Below are 21721 nucleotides of genomic sequence, written 5' to 3' on the forward strand. Positions count from 1 at the left end.
ATGTTTAAATATTGTATATTAGGTTGGCGGAAGTGAAAATGTTTTAAGGTACAGGCTTAAATTAAATATTAAAGGAAGTCATGTCAGTCATGTGAAGAAACACACACACACACACACACACACACACACACACACACACACACACACACACACACACACACACTCTGCTACCTCTAAGAGCTTGGTCATACTTGGCAGATTTTGTCAACTCCAGTGGCTTTTCTTGCGGCAAGGGCACTTCTTCAGAACGGCAATTAAGGAGGAGAGCCTGTCATTTTTGACAATTATCACAAGTCCAGTTGCCTAGCAAAACTGGCGCTCACGCACAGTGACGCTCACAGTGATGTCAGCTCGAGCGCAAGATCTTACAATGTCGTGTTAAGTCGAGGCAGAGGTTATCCACGGGCCTCTTTAACACACCACCAGCATTAATGCAAATTTGTCCTAAATGCAGAGATCATAGTGTAGATTACCACCTGTCTGTACGAAATATGTTTTGTAATATATCAGTAAACCCATGTTTGTTTGATTTTTTCATTTACCCGTGTAGGACTTTTTGTCTGTGTAGCAAGAGCATGCACAAGTCCTGGAGCTTATTAACATGACAGGAGAGAACCTTGTTGCCTGCTTACACATGCAAAAAAGCATCATGCTGCATTTCATCAATATTCCTTTATATAATTTTCTTCTGTATATGTTAATTCATCAATTCATCAATTTTTTTTTCCACCTTTCCTTTAGTCACAAAGAGATCTTTTAGTGTTCAGTCACAAAACTCCTCCTCCCTCATACGAGGAGCTGTGGGCAATATTAGCTGAAAAAGCGTTTACGGATCACACTCTACTGGAAATGGCAATAATGCATTTTGGAACGCATTACTTTTAATCTAGGATACTTGTAGACGATTCAGGAGGCAGGATTTTCTTTTTTCTTTTCTTTTGTTTTTAATTTATGAGTTATATAATCTACATGAAGCTTTGATGATTTATTCAACACAATCACACACTTTGTTTCTGCCACATAAATTTCTAAATATAATTCTCTTTAAGGTTGTTATATTAAAAATAACTACAACAAACAAATCAAACCATTCACTGCGTGTTCTGCGTTTCCCTTTTCTGGCTAATTCCGTCAAATGAGTTTGTTCAAAATATCCGACGCGCAGCGGAGCGACGCTTCTGTCACATTCTCTAGCGCGTCGCATACATTTTTGTGTAATGAACAACATCAGGATTCTCCGGTAATCAAAACGCAGGGATTTAAATTATATTACTGCGAGTGAAGGCGATACGTCGCTCTTTACTCGTGTTTCTTTCTGTTGCGAGTTTCCAAAGAATGTCTGGGCGTCTTGCGCTTTCCCTCAGACTCGAGCCTGCGCTTATTTTCTCTACTTACATTCGTTAGAATTTGTACTGAGGAGGAAAAATTCTGGCTTTTTTCTGGCGTCTCGAATGCATTGTGTTGTCTTCTGGCTTGTGGTCTTGTATTACCAAAAAGGGAACTTCCATTTACAGCATTTCTGTAATGAACTGAAATTAACGATTCTTTCAAAAATTTTTAGTAATGGTTTATTTTTACCTCAAGTATACAAAAGGCTTCAGCTTCACTCTCTCGCTCTCTCTCTCTCGCTCTCTCTCTCTCTCTCGTATGTTTCTGTTTCTCCATTTTCTAGCCCTGTTTTAGTAATTACCATGGAAACAAACACATGTTTAGCGCAAATAAAACCTGCTTTTTGATGTCTAATTGCTGGCTTTTCCACGCCTCAGCTTTGGTAACGGATTTAAGAAGGATGAAAGGAAATGGAAGAGGACATTGTAATTAATTTAGTCATGACTTTTTACCCTCCCTTTCAGGAAATCCTTTGTGACATGTATTCACAATAGTCTTAACGTGAATCGTATGTTTACTTACAAATAAAAGTCACATGCAGGTTTCCTAAGTAAAAAAAAATTTGAAACAGGGACGCAAGTCAAATAATATATATCCCATGATTTATTTCTTTTTTTTATACACTGTATTATGGCCCTGAGTGTTTGTATTTCTTTGAGGCCTTATTGCCTCCAGAGACGAGGTACCGGGGCAGATTGTGTGTATGGATATTTACTATGATGTGAAGTATATCGCTATCACTGCATCGCTTTGAAACGTTCTGATACTCGATATTTAGGAGCTGTTCTTTATAAAGCCACTGACATTATGGTGTGTTTAGTCATGTGAAATCTTTTGGATGTTGCTTAGCTTTTGGTGTGTGTGTGTGTCTCTGTGTGTGTCTTTGTGTGTGTCTGTGTGTGTGCGTGCACACTTAACAGAAAGCCCATGAGCTCACAGGGGCTCTGCTCTATTTGCCATGTCTTTAAACCAGTGGCTTTAGCTAATATGGTGCAGAGGCCTGTGTTAACATGTGGTAGCGTTCAGAGGGAGCACACTTCAGTGTAATTCAGGTCCGTCTTCTTCCTAACTGCAGGATCTGGGAGCACTTCGAGGTTTTGGCAGCTTTTCCTCTAGTTTTCAGAAGCTACATTTCTGGCAGCTCATCTCGAATGTATGATGTAAAAAACGTGCACGAATGAGTAACAGAGCGACCTTCTAAAAGAAATACGAGCTACGTAATCCGCAGGTATAGCAGTCTACAAGTTACCAATATTTATAATTGATAAAATATTGAATGATTTAGATTTACTTATAAAAAATTTAGCATAACTCTTTCTGAATTCTTTGTGGAAAAATATAATCATTCGAATTTATTTATGGGGAAAATAAAAAAAATAAATCCAGAAAACCAAACAGTCCCTTATAAAAACTTTTCATAAATGGTTTCACTTTTAAAAAATTTTTATAAAAGAAAAAAATAGCTAAATACCTGTATAAAATGTTTCACAATATAATAAGATTTATTTATAGAGAAAATCCAGAAAAAATCCTTATAAACCCTATTTATTAAATATAATAATTTAGAATTTTGTATGAAAACATACAAAAAGAAAATCTACAAAAACCAAACCCTGCTAAAAATCCTTTATTAAATATAAGAATTTAGACTTCTTTATGGGTGAAATAAATCCACTAAACAAAATAATTTTTTTATGAAACTCCTATATAAAAATATAATAAATTAATTTTATTTAAAAAACACACCAAACATACATTTACAGGAAGTATAAAGTATTTACTTTATATATCCTTGATTCATTTCTATAATAAATGCTTATTAGTTATATAGGTTTAATAAAGGTAAGTAGGTCATAAAAAAAAGCTACGCAATACCCAAGCTATATTTCTGTGTGAAGTTCGGGATTTACCTTTGCGAGGCATTGTTTTTTGCATATTCTGAGTGGTTAGCAGTATTCAAATAAGAGGTGCAACTGGTCACCTTTCACAGCAAAATTTAATTTGGATTATATTCAAACTCCCATTCAAAATCTATGTAACTTGACGCCAATGTAAACTACACAGGAGACAGGCGTTAAATGGCACTTTGAGAGCTGCTCTGTCACGGCGTACATAAATAATAGCACATGGAAATAGAAGAATCTGTTTGCCAATTGTACAGAGTACACAGAGTAGTTTGACTTTGCAAATTAGCTACATGCAGCGACATAACTAATGCACACATGCATCCTGTCATGTAACACATAATCAATCAAAAATGAAGAGTCTGCTGAACAAATACAGAGTCTAAAGCTGTACAGGTGGAGCTGTTTGGAAGTGAATACTTGTCTGATTGGAAGCTTTCTTCTACTTATAAACCTCCTTTAAATCCCTTAAACCATCGTCCTTAAATCTCTTGCACTGCAAAACAAAAGTGGTCTTAGCATGTAAAAAAAAAAAAAAAAAAAAATAACTTAAATACAGTCTAAATTTATGTATTATTTTCTTATTTTAAGAAATCTTTACTCTTTTTTACTAATTTTAAGGTTGTAGTTTTCTTATTCTACGGATAGAATTAGAATTTTGCTTCTTTTAGGAAATAAGTGATTTGTCAATTGAAAAATAATATATAGGAAGAGGTTGAATAATCTTATAACAGGAACTCTATGGACAATAGATTGTGGACACCTGACCATACAATTCGTTTGTGCTTTTTTAACATCCCATTTCATATTTAGATCCTAATCTGCTTTTATAATAACCACCACTCTTCTGGGTAGATGTTTCAGTAGTTTCATGTGTTTGGTGGTGCTTATATACCCACAAGGGCATTAGTAATGCCAGATACTAGTGTAAGATTACAATTTATCCCAAACATGTTAAATATTGTTAAGGTCAGAGCTCTACAGCAGGCCACTCAAGATCTTCCAATCCAACCCTTGTACACCTCGTCTTCACAGAGCTTGCTTTGTGTATAGGAGCATTGTCATGCTGGAACAGGTTTGTAACACCTTGGGGAATAACCACTTATGGCTGGAACAAATCTGATGACACAATACTTTTGCAGATCTAGTGTACTAGATACATTTGACTACATTTAAGATATTTTCACTTGTGTTTCTATACACACGTTTGTGTATAATGTGTGGCAAAGTTTTCTTTTTGCTTGAATTTAAAATTTAAAAAAGATATTAATAATTTTATTTTTCTTGCATTTTTTCAGTTGGAGAAAACGAAAACGGTTTCGTACGTTTGTTTCTTTTTATTATTGCTTGAAATTATATACAGGGTTATAGTAGTTTTAAACAGGCCATGTTGAAACCATTATAGTACTGTGTATATATATAATTTCATCATTTCACAAGCAGATTTGGTCTGCATTTTATTTTTTTTGGCCATCAAGAATTGATGATTAAAAATTTTTTTTAACAATTTTCAGTTAATGTTTCCCACACAATTATTTTGTGTTATGTGCAGTATTTATTCTATGATACAGGAGTGGATAAATGATTAATTTAGCCCACCAGGGTAGTATACACTCTAGTTTGTTGCATAGCCCCGTGTTTTAGGTGTCTGGAATCCTAATTCATTCGCATAAAAAAAGTGGTAGCTGAGGTAATATGATAAAGTATGATACACGATTTGTTTATCATAATTGATTATGACTGTGAGTAGTTTTTAATACTTTTTAATTATTAAAATATGTTCATTATTTTTTAATGGACAAATGTACTGGTCAGCTCCATGAAGATATGGTTCACATGTGTTTGAGTAGAACATCTTGTGTGTGGTGCTATAGAGCTCTGATCTCAGTCCTACTGAACTCTTTCAGGATGAATTTTATCGCTGACTGCCTTCACACCCTACATCAGTACATGATTTTAATAAACAACCTTGTTGCTGAATGAGCAAAAATACACTCCAAAATCTAGTTGAACATTTTCTCAGAATAGTGGATATTATTATTATAACAGCAATGTCTCAATGTGGAATGGCATATTCAAAAGCTGTCAACAAGCTTTTGTCCATAGTGCATTTATATGAATATATATAGTTGTGTGTGTGTGTGTGTGTGTATATATGTATGTGTGTGTGTATATATATATATATATATATATATATATATATATATATATATATATATATATATATATATATATATATATATATATATGAGAGAAGGAGAATATTGTGTTTAATGTGCTAGAAAACAATAGGGGGCTGCAAACTTTTGCAACTGTCTACAAATAAATCTTATAGTAGGCAAGTATTAGAAAATGAAATCATTTACCCTGTGATATAACAGTGTTTTAGTGTAACCTTGATTTTCCTGGCGTTTATATTGCCAGACCTGTGCAGCCTTCACCAGCAGACTGCAATCTGGAATCCGTCTTAAAGTAAAAGGAAGTGAGGAAATGTTCCCCTGACGCATTGTACACAGTGTGTGCCCAAATGTCACTCACGCAGTGATTGACTGATCGTACTGCTATGCACTGTCAGTCAGTCAGTTAGTTTTATCCCACGTGTGATGGCTAGCCAGATTCCACACCAAGTGACTTCACTGTGAACTCGATCATTTGACAAACATACACACACTAATGTCTATTTTATCTTGCGTTATCTGCAGTAATGGTTCAGGCTGTGTGCAGGATAACCCCAAAGATATCAACATGTCAGTATTTGTCAAAGCTCGCACCATGATGAACTGAGTTTTGTATGCTTTGTATGGGGAAGCATATTTATTTTCACGATGCTGTGATAATAATTGTCGTAGAATATAAACGCCTTGATCATGTCCTCCGAGTCCGAGACACAGAAGCCAGAGTGAAGAGCCGGAGCTCGAGCCTCACATGATTACTCCAAGTTAGAATTTCAAAGGAGGAGTAATGTATACAGCTCCTAATGAATTGAGTCTGGTAATATTTATCCCCATGTCTGCAGCAGCGACTACACGAAGCATGTGGTCAAAAGGATCCCAGCTCTTTAGTGAACTCTACTGAGTTTAATCTCTGGAAAAGTGTCTCCTCATTAGTGGCTTTGGTGCCATTTAACATTTTAACACCGCTATATAAGTATAGGGGGAAAAATATAGACGAGTTTAGAGTTTAGTTCTTGTGTAGAAATAAAGATTTATCCTTTTTATTCCTGGAAGATTTTATTTCAGCCTGCGCAGCTATTGTATTCCTAAAAAGATTATTTTTGTATTTTAATATACTGAATGCAGAAATATACTGAAATGCAGAGATGGCCAAACGATATCTTAATGTGCGAGTAGAATCAAATAAAATCAAACTGGGTACACTATATGTACAAATGTTTGTGGACACCTGACCAATAGATTCATATGTCCTTTTTTTTTTTTTTTTTAAATCCCATTTTACAATTAGTCCCCATTTACTATTATAATAACCTCCACTGTGCTTGTGGAGATTTGTGCTCAATCAACCACAACGGCATTAGACAGGGTCAGGAAATAATGAAGGGTGAGGAGGCCTGGGGTGCACTCAGCGTTCTATTTCATCCCAAAGGTGTTTAATAGGGTTGAGGTCAGAGCTCTATAGCAGGCCACACAAGTAAACCATATCTTCATGGAGCTCTCTTTGTGCTCAGGGGCATTGTAATGCTGGAACAGGTTTGGGTCTCCTAGTTTAATTGAAGGGAAAATTAAATGCTACGATATCCAAAGATATTTTATACAATTGTGTACCTCTAACTTTGTGGTAACAGTTTGGGCATGAACCATATAAGACTGGAAAAGTCTGGTGTCTCAATACTTTTATCCATATAGTGTAGCAACTTATATCTTTAATAGCTTCCTTCCTTTATATCCTTTCTTTAAGTATATTTAAAGGGTATTTGTGAACTACAAATGCTTAACAAGGAGTAGACTTGTTAGTGCAGGATCCATTTATGTTAATGTGATTGCCTTCATGGTTTTTTTGCTTTTAAACAAATTTTCCTATTAAGTTTTTATTACATTTTTACGAATGAATTTTAAATTTAAATTTTAAATCTGTAGTTGTAATGTATTGAGCAAGTCAGTAGTCTTTAACTGTCTACATGTAACATTTAGAACATTGGAGATGATGTGGGTATGATTGATCATGGTGAGATGGTAATGACAGTCTGGCTGTGCTGCTGAATGACCTCACCACACACTCTCCAGTGCCTTTTAACACCAGTCCCCTTATGTTTTTCTGGAAGTGACTGTTCTTTTCTTTGGCAAACCAAACTGGACATTTTCATTAATAAACAAGTAAATAATTTATCATTTTTCCCTCCCTTTTATTTTTGGGTTGTGTAACATTTAGTCCGCTCGTACATCAAGTCTGAAGTTGATAGGACACAAGGAAACATCGTGCTCTCATGGCTGGGAAAATTGTAGGAATTTGCAGGAGATGATTTCTCAGAACGGTCACAAATGTTTAGAGTTAGGATGATGTGTGGTTTAAGTGTTTGTAGTTTTTTTCCCTCTCTCAGTAAAATGCTTATGGATTTTGATTGGGATCTGTTCGGAAGAAAAGCAGCTTACGAGAATCGTGGACAATTCTTCCCCCTAAGTGTTCTTCATAAACCGTGTTTCTATGGCTATTAGCCACTGCACACATGTTTCTAGAGACTTTCTGATGACAAGCCCCTCTTTGGAGCGCTGCCGCTAAGGCCCTCGGCTGATGAAAAGGAGCAATATAATCATAAGCCCCTTAAGACATGGGCTAATTGCAGTAATAAGGCTGAGGCTGGGGCTGGGGGAACAGAGAGTCGTCCTCCATGCTGAAAGAAGGCACGTTTCCCTGGCCGCCTCTGTGGCCCTGTGGTTTCCTGTCATCTTTTCAAGTAAATCTCCTCTCAACCCCCCCCCCCCCCCCTTCTCTCCCCTCCCCTCCCAATGGTCACTGAGCTGTCAGATTATCCCCAAAGCACGCTTCTACCATCAGCCATTTCTTTCTGCTTCTGCCCTTGTGGTTTCTGCCTTCAGAGTGCTGCATGATTATAAAGGTCAGTATTAAATGGAAATCTCGCAGGTTTGCTTTTAAGACCTTTGGTCCCTGGCAAATTATCAGTCAAAACCATAGCACCTTTTCCCACTTAAACTGGTGATCCAATGTGTTTTAGGTCATAGCTTTCTAGGAACTAGAGACATGCACTAAAACGTAGCTGTGTGTGTGTGTGTGTGTGTGTGTGTGTGTGTGTGTGTGTGTGTGTGTGTGTGTGTGTGAGAGGGTGGGTGGGCTAAGAGGCTGTGTCCCCTACACTAAAAAATACACAACTGCACTATTAAATTAGGAAAAAGGCAACATTTATTAAGATGGTTTACGCAACTAAATTCACTTATGACCTAAATGAATCAAAGTAATCAGTTTTCTGAAGTTATTTCAGTAAGGCAGAGGAAACAGAGAGTTTACATTCAGGAAATGTGGATCATGTTCTGAATATTCTCACATATGTCTCCCTTTGCTTCCATTTGTATTTCATTTGTATTCGAAGAATTGTTTTCATACGCAAAATGTCAAATACAAGAACAAAATCCCAACACTGTGATTTGTGTATTTGCGATTTGTGTATGTGGGAGTAGTGAGACTTTTTATGGCAATTCCCGAAGGGATTTACAAAGATGTAAGCCATTACATTTATTTATTTGGCAGACAATCTTATCCAGAGGGTTTGCACTTGGAGAATACAGTCTAATATTTACTTTTAGCACTGAATAGCCATAGGCTCCTAAAAAACGAGTTCCCAAAAGGTTCTTTGGATAGTTAATGGTCCTTAGAGTCACACTTAATCTTTTTTAATGGACAAAAATGTTTTGAAATTACAAGCATTCTTTAGATAAAAGGATTCTCACATTTATAAGGAGATAACACTCAGTGTTTTTAATGGAAAAAACAGACATTGTTAAGGATTTGCTAGAAAGCAGTCTTACTCTTCGAAATGACTTCCTTTAAGAGTTTCTTCTCAGATCCATAAAGATCTTCTTTTGTAAACAATTTTGTTTGTGATAAAGAAGCACACACTTTTGCACACATGAAACTGGTTCCTAATGGGTTCATTAGATTCATAAAGTGGTTCTACTTTTAAAAAAAAAAAAAATAAAAAAAAAATAAAAAATAAAATTACATTCTTGTGAAAATCAGTTTTTTTTTCTCTCTTTTTTTTAGTTTGTTTATAGTTCATTTTTAGTTTAATTCTTATAAACTACTTTCTCATGGGTTCTAATGTGGTTCTTCTGGAAACCACAGATTTCTATTTGAAAGCTATACACTCAAAATAGTTCCTTAGTGATTCTTTAAGTATTTAAGGGTTGTAATATTCGTAAAGACATTTTCAAAGCTATATCATTTTGAAAATAGCTTTCTTTTTAGGAGAAAAATCTTTTTTATGCAGTATCAAATAAAACCTACTTGCAGGAGAATGTCTTGCAGTTCCCAAAATCCTCACACCAAACCTTATTATCTTAACACTATTGACAAAATAAAAGTCAGCTAAACTACAATTTTTGGTTTAATACTGAATAGTACACAATCAATTGTGGTAAATAAGCATCAGTATATTTTAGCCAAAGTCTACAGATTTTTAAGATTGCATTGTAACGCAGTAAAACTCAATTTTTGTTGTTTGGTTTATTAAACAGTTTAAATGCATTTAGCTTAATTATCAACTTTTATTTAAAACAATGAAAAAATCTGAGTAGGATTATTTTTGGATTTTGATTGGTCAACTGTTTACACGCAAAAATTATGAGGCGTATGTGTTTGATATTTACATTTGCCGTATTCTGAACTTTTTACTATTTCTCAAAACCGGGAAACAACCGAATGTTGTTGCTAAGGCCTAGAAAATAAATGTCAACCAGCTGTGCTATAGTATTTTTAGATTTGCTTTTAGGCACCGCAAGATGCTTATTTTGTTTGAGCGCCACGTTAGATGTCAGACACTGTGTTTCACAGTGTGTCCCCCGTGTTCCGGTTCTGCACTGCATAATTGTAGGTTACTATTCATATCTAATCTGAAGAAACAGGTTTTAAAAAACATGCAGCAATAGAGCCGTTACTCTTTTTTTTTTTTTTTTATCGTGTGCACTGAGAGTAAGTTGTATTATAAGAAAACAGAGCACAGCTGTCTTGTGTGGCCCTAGCGTGCCTTTTTTTTTTCCTTTGTTTTTTTTTTTTTTTTGAGTCTCATAAATGACTGTGACTCTGTCATAACCACTCAGTTCAAAAGAAAATTCCCGTGCAACACTCAGAGTGACTCGTCTCTCCTCGTTTTCTAATTTGGATAATGATTCAGCTTCCTGGCTGCCTGATGCCTGTCCCAGTCAGTTTAATATGAGATGGGAAGGGTTTGGGGGAGCCTCAGGACGTTTCGGGTGTCGCACCGAGGGCAGCCCAGGCGAGGATGTGATTGGAGCAAACGTTTTTCAGGGGGAACGCTGCTTGCGCTTCTCACATATGGAAGCACTCTGCAGGCTGAGAGGATAAAGACTGCCAGTCTTAGACAGAAGCTTCTTAAACAGGCCTCGGCCAGAGTTGGGATATTTGGGATCAGCTTTCTGCTGTTGTCATGTTGCACGGGCTGCAATATATAATTAGCGGAGGGGAAAAAAATATTTGCAGAACACAGTGTGCCTCATCTATTTTTTTTTTCCTTCAGGGTTGCCATTACAATGCTATTTGATTTGTTTGGAGGGGGGGGGGGGGGGGGGGAGCCCTGACACTAGTTAATGCTAGGTCCTTATTTTATTCAGAGCAGAATGTGTTCCATTGGCTTTTCATCTCATAGGATCTGCATTTGCATTGAATGCTGTTGGGGACAGCAGAGTGTACATAACCTGAAAGAATCTGACGTTATCCCAACATCCCTCATATTGTGCTGCCCTGACTCCAATTTTTTTGTTAGGTAAAATGCTGTACTCAAATGAAATGGGGTGGGAGCCTAATGGTCTATGGGATCAGAAAGGCACCCAACCCGACGCAAGGCCTCAGCAGGTGCTTGAACATTTGTCCCTCAGGATGTGGCTTTCTCTTGGGCCAATTGTTCTAAACAAGAGAAACAGGTCGCCCATGAAAAAGGAAACAACGCTTGTCGCATGTGTTCAGTATATGAGGTTGAAAAATGCCATAAAGGTCAGCTTGCTCCTAATAGAATTGGTTTCTGGTTTTGTCTCTCATAGTATTTAAAAACCAAATTAATAATGCTTTGCTATTAAATAATTTGCATTTCTGGGAAAACTGTGGCTTTCTTTTCAGGGCATCAGAGTTCACTATTAGGTCCATTTTGTTTATGCTTGTTTATATTATTAATAATTTTCTTTATTTTCTTGTTTTAGTTTTTTAACCCCACAATTAACAGAGCAGCCTACAGTGACTGTTGTTCAGTGTCTACTTTAGCAGATGGCCAGAGCGAGTTTCTTCTCTCTAAGGGTGTGGTTGCAGAATTGTGATTTTAATCCACTTTTTAAATGCTTAATGACTAATATGATTGGGGAAGAGCTTTCAGTGTCGCTCTAGCTGTGGACATTTTGCATGTGAAATTGTTTTCATGAACCCCATAAGTGCACATTATTATAGCTCACTCATTTATCTAGCACTTTCTTGAGATTTACAAGGACAATTTCACAAAACCAGACTCCATAACAGGAAAAATTTAGTTAACTAAAAAAAAAAGAAAAAAAAAAAATCCCCATGAACAAGGCGGTTTAACCAGACTCTCGAAATATACCATCGACAGAAGCTGTGGTCGAGTTTAAATGCTGTTTTTGCGTTTTCCTTTAGACTAGCAATACCAACCATATCCTGTTATTGCAGTAATGGCATTTTTATTGGAGTGTGACTGATAGGAGTGAAATGTAGATTTCCTTTTTCCTGACCCTGATTTAAATGTATGTCACCCAAGGAACATGATTAGGCTTGATCCTGAGCCACGGACAGTGTGTGTCACCTTATTAGTGGTATTGAATAGTGAGGCGGTGGTCGTGAGGGTGTTGCTTGCGCCCTAATCTTGCTATTTGCTGTGGTCTTGTGTTGGTCTATGGTTTTGGAACTTGTGGTGCTTGGTTTTTTTGAACAGGCCTGCGCACTAAATGCTTCATTGCCTTTTCTTGTAAATTTCAGCACGCAAAACATGCATGAGATTTGAGCAAAACACAAAATAAATTTTGATTTACGGACTATAAATTCAGCACTCTATGCAGAGTGAAGATAAAACACCCAGCACAGATTACTAGAATGGAAAATATTTTCAACAAAACATTTACATATGGCTCAAAGCTGAAAGCTAAATAACATATTGGTTTTCTAGATCAGAATATAGAAATGCATGATGCTTCAACACAATTAAGGTATTGATATTTATACTAATACTTTTGTCAAAAATAGATGCTAGTGGAATACAAAAAAAAAATTTCTTGATCTAAACAAGAAATTGATTATCCTAGGATCATTATTATTGTCAATATTTGTCTTCTCACAACTTGTGAGGAGTTCCTGTGTACAGTATTTTTTTATGCATGTTTTTCTTTTCGGCTCTCAAGTTTCATTCCAAAATCCTGCTGGATTGACAAAATTGCATTTGCCCTAGGTGTAAATAAGTGTGTGCCCTCCCCAGAATAAGGCGGTTTGTGGTGATTAAAGAATGACATTGAGTTGAGCGTGTACATGGCATACACAAAGTGCCTGAGAGAAAGATTGCAGGATGAATGACCATTCTTGAATATTCCTTGATGCCCAAACCCTCCAAGCAATCAGGAGACACCTCTCTGGCACTTAGATGGGTTTGGTTTTTGTATCCTGAGATGTATTGCAAAGTGTTTAAGCGTAATTGCAGGTTTTAAGTTGGACTGATGTTTATTAACACCCCCCCCCCCTCCCCAAAACTCTGGGCCTCTATCTGACCAGATTTTATTAATGTGAATGACTAGTTCACTCTAGTCTAATCAGTCTTTATTAGAATTACAGAAACTAAGCTGAATTGTGAAATGTTTCAACAATAATTGTTACCTTGACTAACTATTTCTAGACATCTAAAATGATCTTAAACTTCACAGACTTTCAATGGAGAAATATACCACTCTACTCCAAAACATTGAGTCAGGTGTATTTAGACCAAATAGACTCTTTCAGGATGTGTTGTTCCAGCTATTACCAATTTAATAATCTAGACACTAATTTCTACTGTAAAGCAAACATACTGTACTGTACAGTTTAGACCAGTCTTTTGCAGCTTTGGTGTTGATGGACTGAGCCAGGATGTTATAAGATTTAACTAATCTTTTGAAAATAAAAAGAGGACGACTGGAAAATAACTGGACACCCTCTCAGGTTTAACTCTAATGCGTTTTTAACACAGCAAAAGCCTCTTTACAAACTCTCTACAAACACAAGACGCTTTAATATGATTAGGAGAAAGGGAGAAAGCACACGTCAGTAATAGCTATTTATCTTCATTATGTGGTGTTGAGCGAGCCGCTGATCTGCAGGTAGCATGTGTTCATGATCAGTCTGTCCTCCAGGGCTTTGCCAGGCAGGACAGTGGGGGTGACATGTTGTCCAGCACCCAGGTCCAGCTGCTTCTCAGTGGGTTTTTTTTTTTTGTTTTTGTATTTTTTTTTTTTTAACTCCATATGGGAGTGTCCTGATTTAAAAAGGGTTAATTACATAATCTGTTTTTCCTTTGTTTTGGTTTTTGTACAGTTGGTTTGAATTCCCCCCCCCTATTTTTCTGGTGTGCTGCTGTTTCAACCCCATTAAAAGTCACATGCTGAACTACTAATGGCATGCTGTTTTAAATTATTTATAAATTGATTTAGTAAATATGAAAAAAAAAACTAAGCAATTATGTTTTTTGCTTAGAAGTATTTGTGCTTTGTTGAAAAGTTTTAATGATCCATAAAGAAATTAATCAGCAAGGAATAAAAACATGACAAGGTGAGCTTTAAAGGAAAAATAATAAATGGGTTGATGTTATTTTTTAATTTTTTATACAATGGAACATCCCTGAGTGTTTCATTTTTCTTATAACATAGCACGCTTCTCTTATTTACAGCCTGACATGTTACAGTAACACCACAAAAAGTCTGTCTTTAGAGTTTGCTACGGTTGGGATCTTTTTCCTAAATTAAATCATCTTCCTGAAAAGAAAAAAAAAGATCTATATTAACCATTAACCATTTTCTTAGTAAAAAAAATCTTTCATACACCATACAATCTGATTTTGATTACGCGGCATGTCCAGCTCCCCATGTAAAAGAGCCTCCGCTTAAGTTGAGTTGTAACTGAAGAAACACTAACATTACATCCAGACCATTAACATACATCTGTCCTGTTCAGTAATTAAGAAATATATGTAATCAACACGGTCTGACCTATCAGATTCATAAATTCAAACCTTCTGTAGTATAAACAGTGAATATTTCGATGTGATTCTGTGTCGGAGCGTAATGTGTGTCGTTAATATTCCGAGCTCTGAATACTGTACCGCTCTCACCTCCGCTGTGTTTGAGCAGACAAAGTCAAATAAGCGGAGTGTAATAAGTGCTGAAGGTCTCCGTATCGCCTGCCAGTGCATCGAACAAAATAACAAACTCTGCCTTCAGTTATGACGGGAGCTGCTACAGCTGTTTATTTTCCTGGACAGCCTCTGCCTATAACATTACGGATTTAAATCCTAAATGCATACTTTGAGGCGCTGGCACCAATTTTTTTTCTTGCTCTCTATCTCTTTAAAAAAAACATTTCATTAAATGTTCCAGAATTGCTTTAGCTTCATGATGACAATAAGTTGACTATAAAATACTTTGTGTGTTATAAATAACATTGTATAACACAATTCGACTACAATCTATAATTGTATATAATAGAACTAAAGAGACAAACAATTACCTATGTGTAACTATGACTAAATTGTAGTTTTCAAAAATTTAAGTTTAACGCTTTCAGTTTTCACCATCATGCCCCATGATTTATTTTGTGATGTTTAAGTTTGTATACACTGTAGATAAAGACGGTTTCAAACAAAACAACGACAATGTAACTGTATAAAATTCTTTATTTTAATAATGAGGATTTTTTTTTTTTTTTTTTTTTTTTTTTTTTAAACCTCTGTAGCAATCTAGTTACCTGTTGCCTTTATTACTAGCACATAAGCTTCTTCTGAAGATTCATATTTTCATAACAGAGTTTCCTCTTACACCCATGTGGATCTTTTTTTCTTTTTTTCTCTGAAAGCTCATTTCCCCATATCAGGACCCAAGTGTGTTTTCCAGACTGGAGAAACCAGCTTCAACTGTCCCAAAATAGTGCAAGTCCAGCCCAGTCGAACCCCACCCTATGGCTATAAACGCCTCTGAGCCTGGAAAACTCCAAAGCTGCTTTAAGCACAGACACACACACACACACACACACACACACACACACACACACACACACACACACACACACACACACACACACCGTAAATCCACTCATAAATGGAAAAAACCTGCAGAAAGTATTAACAACTACTCCAACACTAAATTGTAAAATAATTGATATCGTATTCGTATCTACATGATGCGCAGGTCTTCATTTCTACAGATTAAAATGAGTTGCATGGATTTATTAACAGTAAAAAAAAATGAATATAATAAGCAGCTTGAGTATCAGCTGTCATTATTGGGAAAAACAACACAACCAAAAAAATTCCACTAACAACCTGGGAAAAGAAAAAAAAAAAAGTTCCGGGAAGGCTGATGTTTGACTCCAAGGTTGTGATGTCAGAAGCCTGTCATTATGTCTCTTTCTCTCTCTCTCTCTCTCTCTCTCTCTCTCTCTCTCTCTCTCTCTCTCTCTCTCTCTCTCTCTCTCTCTCTCTCTCTCTCTCACAAGCCTGTGTGCCAACACAAGACTGCTCACCGACCTGCGACAGTGTCCGTAAAAAAAGAACACAGCTTACCTTACCCAGGTTTATTTTGGGCTTAAAACTGCCTCACTTCCTCGTTTCTGTGCTCGCTGATGGATACAGGATAACGCTGCTGCCTTTATCTAACTAAGCAAGTTTGTAGTTTCACATGCACTATTTATTTTTTTCCTTAAAATAAAAAATATATTCTTTAAACTCTGCCCACATGAATGATTCATAGGTGACAATGTGTCACCTTTAAACCTCACATGTTTTAGGCTTTTTTTTTCTTAAACAAAACAAGTATTGCCCTGCTCCTCTGGTTATGCTGCTAATTAAATTATGGAGCAGAGTCTGCTGAACCAATTGAATCATAATTCCTTCTGGTTAACCCTAAAACCATAATCCTGAGGATTCTGAGCTTCTTAAAATTAAGAATAATTAAGCTGCAAAGTTAAACTCCCGGAGTCTTTAATTAACCAGTTCCACAAAATAAATGGGTGTATTAACAAAAACCTCATTTCTAGTGGTGCAGATGAACATTTCAGATGCATCATGGCCATCTATCTGTGTGTGTGTGCATGTTTGAGTTTTCTGACTAGAACATGCTAGTAAATGGAAATACCATTCTCTTGTATTATGTTATATACGCTGATCAGGCATTATGAGATTATACCATTATGAGCGGTGAACTGAATAGCATTGATTATCTCCATCATGGCACCTGTTAGTGGGTGGGATATATTGGGCAGCAAGTGAGCATTTTGTCTGCGATTTTGATGTATTAGAAGCATAAAAAATGGGCAAGAGTAAGTATTTGAGTGAGTTTGACAAGGGCTAAATTGTGATGACTAAACGACTGAGTCAGAGCATCTCCAAAACTGCAGCTCTTGTGGGCTGTTCCCGGTCTGCAGTGGTCAGTATCTATCAATAGTTGTCCAAGGAATGAACAGTGGTGAACCGGGGACAGGGTCATGGGCGGCCGAGGATCATTGATGCACGTATGGAGCGAAGGCTGGCCCGTGTGATTCGATCCAACAGATGAGCTCCTGTAGCTCAAATTGTTGAAGTTAATGCTGGCTTTGATAGAAAGGTGTCAGAATACACAGTGCCTCACAGTTTGTTGTGTTTGGGCCTGCTAAGCCACAGACCAGTCAGTATTAGGCAGGTAGTCATAATGTTATGCCTGATCGGTGTATATTATATAAATAATGTATATACACTGTATGGACACCTGATCATAACATGCTTCACTAGATTTTGCTCATTCAGGCACTAGGGTGTTAAAACCAGGTATGTAGGGTGAGGAGGTCTGGGGTGCAGTCAGTGTTCCAGTTCATCCAAAAGGTGTCCAATAGGGTTGAGGTCAGAGCTCTGTAGCAGCGCTGATAGTGTGGGGGAGAACCACATATGGCTGGAAAACTCAGGTCGTTCCAATATTTTTTTCCTCTCTATTTACTGTATAACTTGGTGTTTTTCTAAGCTTTGTTTTTGGGTTGCAGAAGATTAAAGCCAGGATAAATCTTTCCCACTGGTTCCCCAAAAAACTTGTTTGCAGTTTAAACTAACATTAGTGCAGACCTTTGAATGTATTTGGATTGATTGTTTTCTGCTATCAGAAACCTTAGATGACTGTGTTTACCCTGTTTCTAAGGCGGATGGTGACATGCAGGAAGGCAAAAGGAGGCTGTTGCTGCACCACAAGCTCATAAACATCAGCGTCCACTGTGCTGCACTCACTTTGAACACAAAGCCCGGACCCAAACATCCAGCCCTTTTTAACAGACTAGCCGCGTTCTCTCTCAAGCTTTTGTTTAGCATCGTTTGTGCAGACCGATTCGTGCTGCCCAGTCGATGTAAACACACAGGGGGCCACAGGCCAAACCAATGATCCTGTCGAGCTCAGATCAACATGCAAGGGATTATGAACGTCTGCACTACACTCATGTATGTCTACTACTGTGACAGGAAGAGGAAAAACAGCATGTCAGACTCGCTGCATGTTCACAATTATGAGCCTGTTTGTTACTCTTCCGAGTTCTTTTTCCTCCTTGCCTTTATCCACTCTGCTTTTTGTGTGACATTGTATTTAAAAAAAAAAAAAAAAAAAAAAAAAAAAAAGGGAAAAAAAAAATATATATTTTATTTTCGAGTCGCAATGTTGAGGCAACGTTTATTTAAAGCACATTTTTTTCTTTTCCGAATTCAGTCTGCAAACTTCCTATAATGGCGACTGTTGTCTCGCTGGTTTCCTGAGCAAAACTAAACTGCTTTGTGACTAAACAAATGGAATAAATTACACAACTGGAGTAAATTACTGATTTTTTTTTTTTTTCTGGAAGCCATTTGAATTCAAATGTATTTATGTGAAGCAGAGAAATGAAACGGGGGTTTGTAATAAAAGTTAATTGACAGCGTTATGGTTGGGATATTCAATATCCAGATGTATTTTTTTTCAAAAGGGTAGGTGTGTGTTCTTTGAATTGTCTTTGAACCATAAAAGAAATTAAAAAAAATAATAATGAGTTGGTGGTCTTCAACAAAGTTTCTTGTGTTGCCAAAAAAGTAGCTGCACGTTTATAGGACCAATCTGTTACAACTGTTGTTATTGTACAGCTTCACAAAATAAGGGATTTGAATATTTGCACATGTAGATTGAGGGATAATTACTAATATGAGGATATTGTTTTGGAAGCAAGTGATGTCTGTGCGGGAGCATTGGATTCGTCAGCATTTTAGTCTATTAGTGAATTTATTCTCCTGGTTGAAATATTGGGTTTCTCATGGTAGTCTCTTAGAACTGCAGCGAGTCTGTGGCTGTTTAGCGGTTTGCACTTTCATCGGACGAAACCGCTGTGTCGATATTAAGCGCACTGAATGTGGGAAACGTTGGCAGCAACGATGTGGGAAACTCGCGAATAAAGGGGTGTAGAATTTGTAAACAGGGTACGCCGAGTAGCTTTAGTGACGTGGTATGAACATAGCTGCCTAGCCTAGCCGCTAATTGATGTGACGTTGCTTTTCATTAGTGGCACGTGACTCGAGCATAACTGGTGCTGTAACAGCTCTTAGCTCTTGACCTCACGTTAAAAAATTTGCTGTCATTTAATTTTTTGGAACAGGATGTCATGTAATAGCGAGAATAATCTTTAGATCTTTCTTCAAAGTCATACTCGCTGTAGCGCTTTAACAACGCTGGAGCCTAATTGCTACTGAAAACCGGATCCTAATGGCTCCTGACAGGCATGAAGGTGCCGTTGTAATGAAAACAACTTCGCTGACAGCACTTCCATCCCACCTCCTAAATGGTTGTGAGAGATTTTCAGGTGCATTTGTTAATATTCACTGCCTTGTAGATGTTTAACACACTCATCAGCTTGTTATCAACCTCTTCATAATCTGGGTTAGGCATTTAGTGTTCGGGTGAAAAAAACAATTCAGGAATTAGCCACGTCAACACCTGGAGCTTAAGTTTGATGTAGGTTTGTATAGGGTTGTAAAATTCTAGGTGTCTCCAAGAAAACATTGAAACATGGGGATTAACAGGAATTTATGGGAATTAAAGTGAATCAGCAAACTTGCAGGTTAGCCTGTATCAGCCTGTAGCCTGTATCAGAGATGTAGTTGAGAAAGAGGGAAAAAAAAAATCCTGGTTAAAACATCCAGATTTCAGCACACTTACTGCAGGGCAATTGAGGCCATACCCCCTACATGCACTGTGCATTCCTAAATAACAGATAATTTCTTGAATTCTGCACACAACATAAGATCAAGAAATGTCCATCTTGGCGAGTTTCCATTTATGCTTACACTTGTATAGTAAATAAATTCATATTTACAACTTCCTTGTGCTGTGTGTAAGCTATTGTGCAACAAAATTATACAGTTAAATCAGTTGAAAATATGTATTATTTTGCATGTATTTCTGCTTATGACCAAACAAAATGGTTATATTCATGCTTGCATATGCAAACAGTTTATATACATTTTCCTGGTAAGTTTTCAACTTGGCATATTTCCAAGATTCCCTTGATGAATTTCCCATGGAAAGTTTCAGGAAATTTATTATAAATCTTCCACCTCTTTGCAACCCTAGGTTTGTATAAAACAGTGCAAACCAATGGCATGATAAGGAGCTGTTAGTGTGTGTGTTGGTGTGTGTGTTGGTGTGTGTGTTGGTGTGTGTGTCGGTGTGTGTGTCGGTGTGTGTGTCGGTGTGTGTTGGTGTGTGTTTGTATTATCGTCATGAATGCACAGAGCTCTGTGCCACTGAGGGTATGAATAAAGCATGACTTTTCTCTATTCTTTGTTGAGTAGAGATACACTAGTGGAAGAAGTTGAACTCGATCTGATCAATTTCAAATCCCAGCACCTTGAGCAAGGCCATCAACCCTCAACTGACCACAGGCAGGTAGTTAGAGCTCTACTCTGAACATATTTTACAAGCAGAAGTGTGATACTGCAGTCACCTCTGACCTCTTTGTGTTACTTGGTGCATATATAGACACTACCCTGTGATGCTTTACTTACTTGCTTTAGTTTTTTATTTTATTTCATTTCAGAAGTGTTTCCTGAAAACCAGACAACCTATATTTGAGATATTTTAGGTTTATGTATAAAGAATTCATTCCAATGTTTAAGACTTAACCATGCCAGTTATCATTATTTGACCCCTCAGTATGTCTATGTTTTGGCTTTGCAGTTTGAAGTAGAGTTCAGACCGAGCGTGATAAAAATTCATCCGGTGGAAAATTCACTGAAGGGGAAAGGACGTGTGACGTAAAAGATGTGAAAATGATTTGCAATCACTTTAGCTTCGCTCCTAGTTTACCTAGGTGAACTTTGATGAAATTGCAGGTGAAATTCCTAGGTGAAATTTGCAAACCTCGGTCTTGTGAGCCAGTAGAGAACAAAACCAAATATTTTGCATTTCTGTCTGAATAAGCAAATTGTTCAATAAGAAAATAGCAGGGTGAAAATACAAGGCCTGCTGCCATGCAGTCTTTTTCTCCAGTATATATCACATCTGTTTAATTATTGAACAGTTTGGCATTCATGCTCGCTTGATGGCTTTCTTTCTTGTCAGTAATAAAAGTACAAAAGTGAAATCTTTTTATAGCATTATATCTTTTCATTTTTATGTGTAATCTAATATGGATGTGGACGTGACTTGTGGTGAAATATGTGCTTCTTTAATTCTGTAATAATTGTATAAAATCAGTTCCTCTCTGCTGGTTGCTTATGAATCCAAACTTTTCTGCAGATTGCAGTTAAATATCTGTTCACCCCCTACATATTGTATCGTTTATACTGTTAGAATGGAGCCTCCCTGTCCAATGACACACGCTTGAGTTTTGATTGACTTTGGATAAATTGAGGGTGAAAAAATCGAATAGGTTCAGGGGGGTTGATGGGGCATCCACGTAGCTATTTAAAGCATTGAAAGAAATTAATATTTATAATATCAATATTTTTTTTTTTT

The 21721-nt window shown here is 36.9% G+C and overlaps 1 protein-coding gene across 2 annotated transcripts in view; it reads left to right on the top strand.

The window, feature by feature from the left end:
- The window catches only part of supt3h (SPT3 homolog, SAGA and STAGA complex component), an 86335-nt gene that overhangs the window by 22369 nt on the left and 42245 nt on the right, over nucleotides 1-21721 (top strand). The window lies entirely within an intron of this gene.

Source organism: Silurus aristotelis (assembly GCF_946808225.1).
Source record: "Silurus aristotelis genome assembly, chromosome: 6".
In the NCBI taxonomy this organism is placed as follows: domain Eukaryota; kingdom Metazoa; phylum Chordata; class Actinopteri; order Siluriformes; family Siluridae; genus Silurus; species Silurus aristotelis.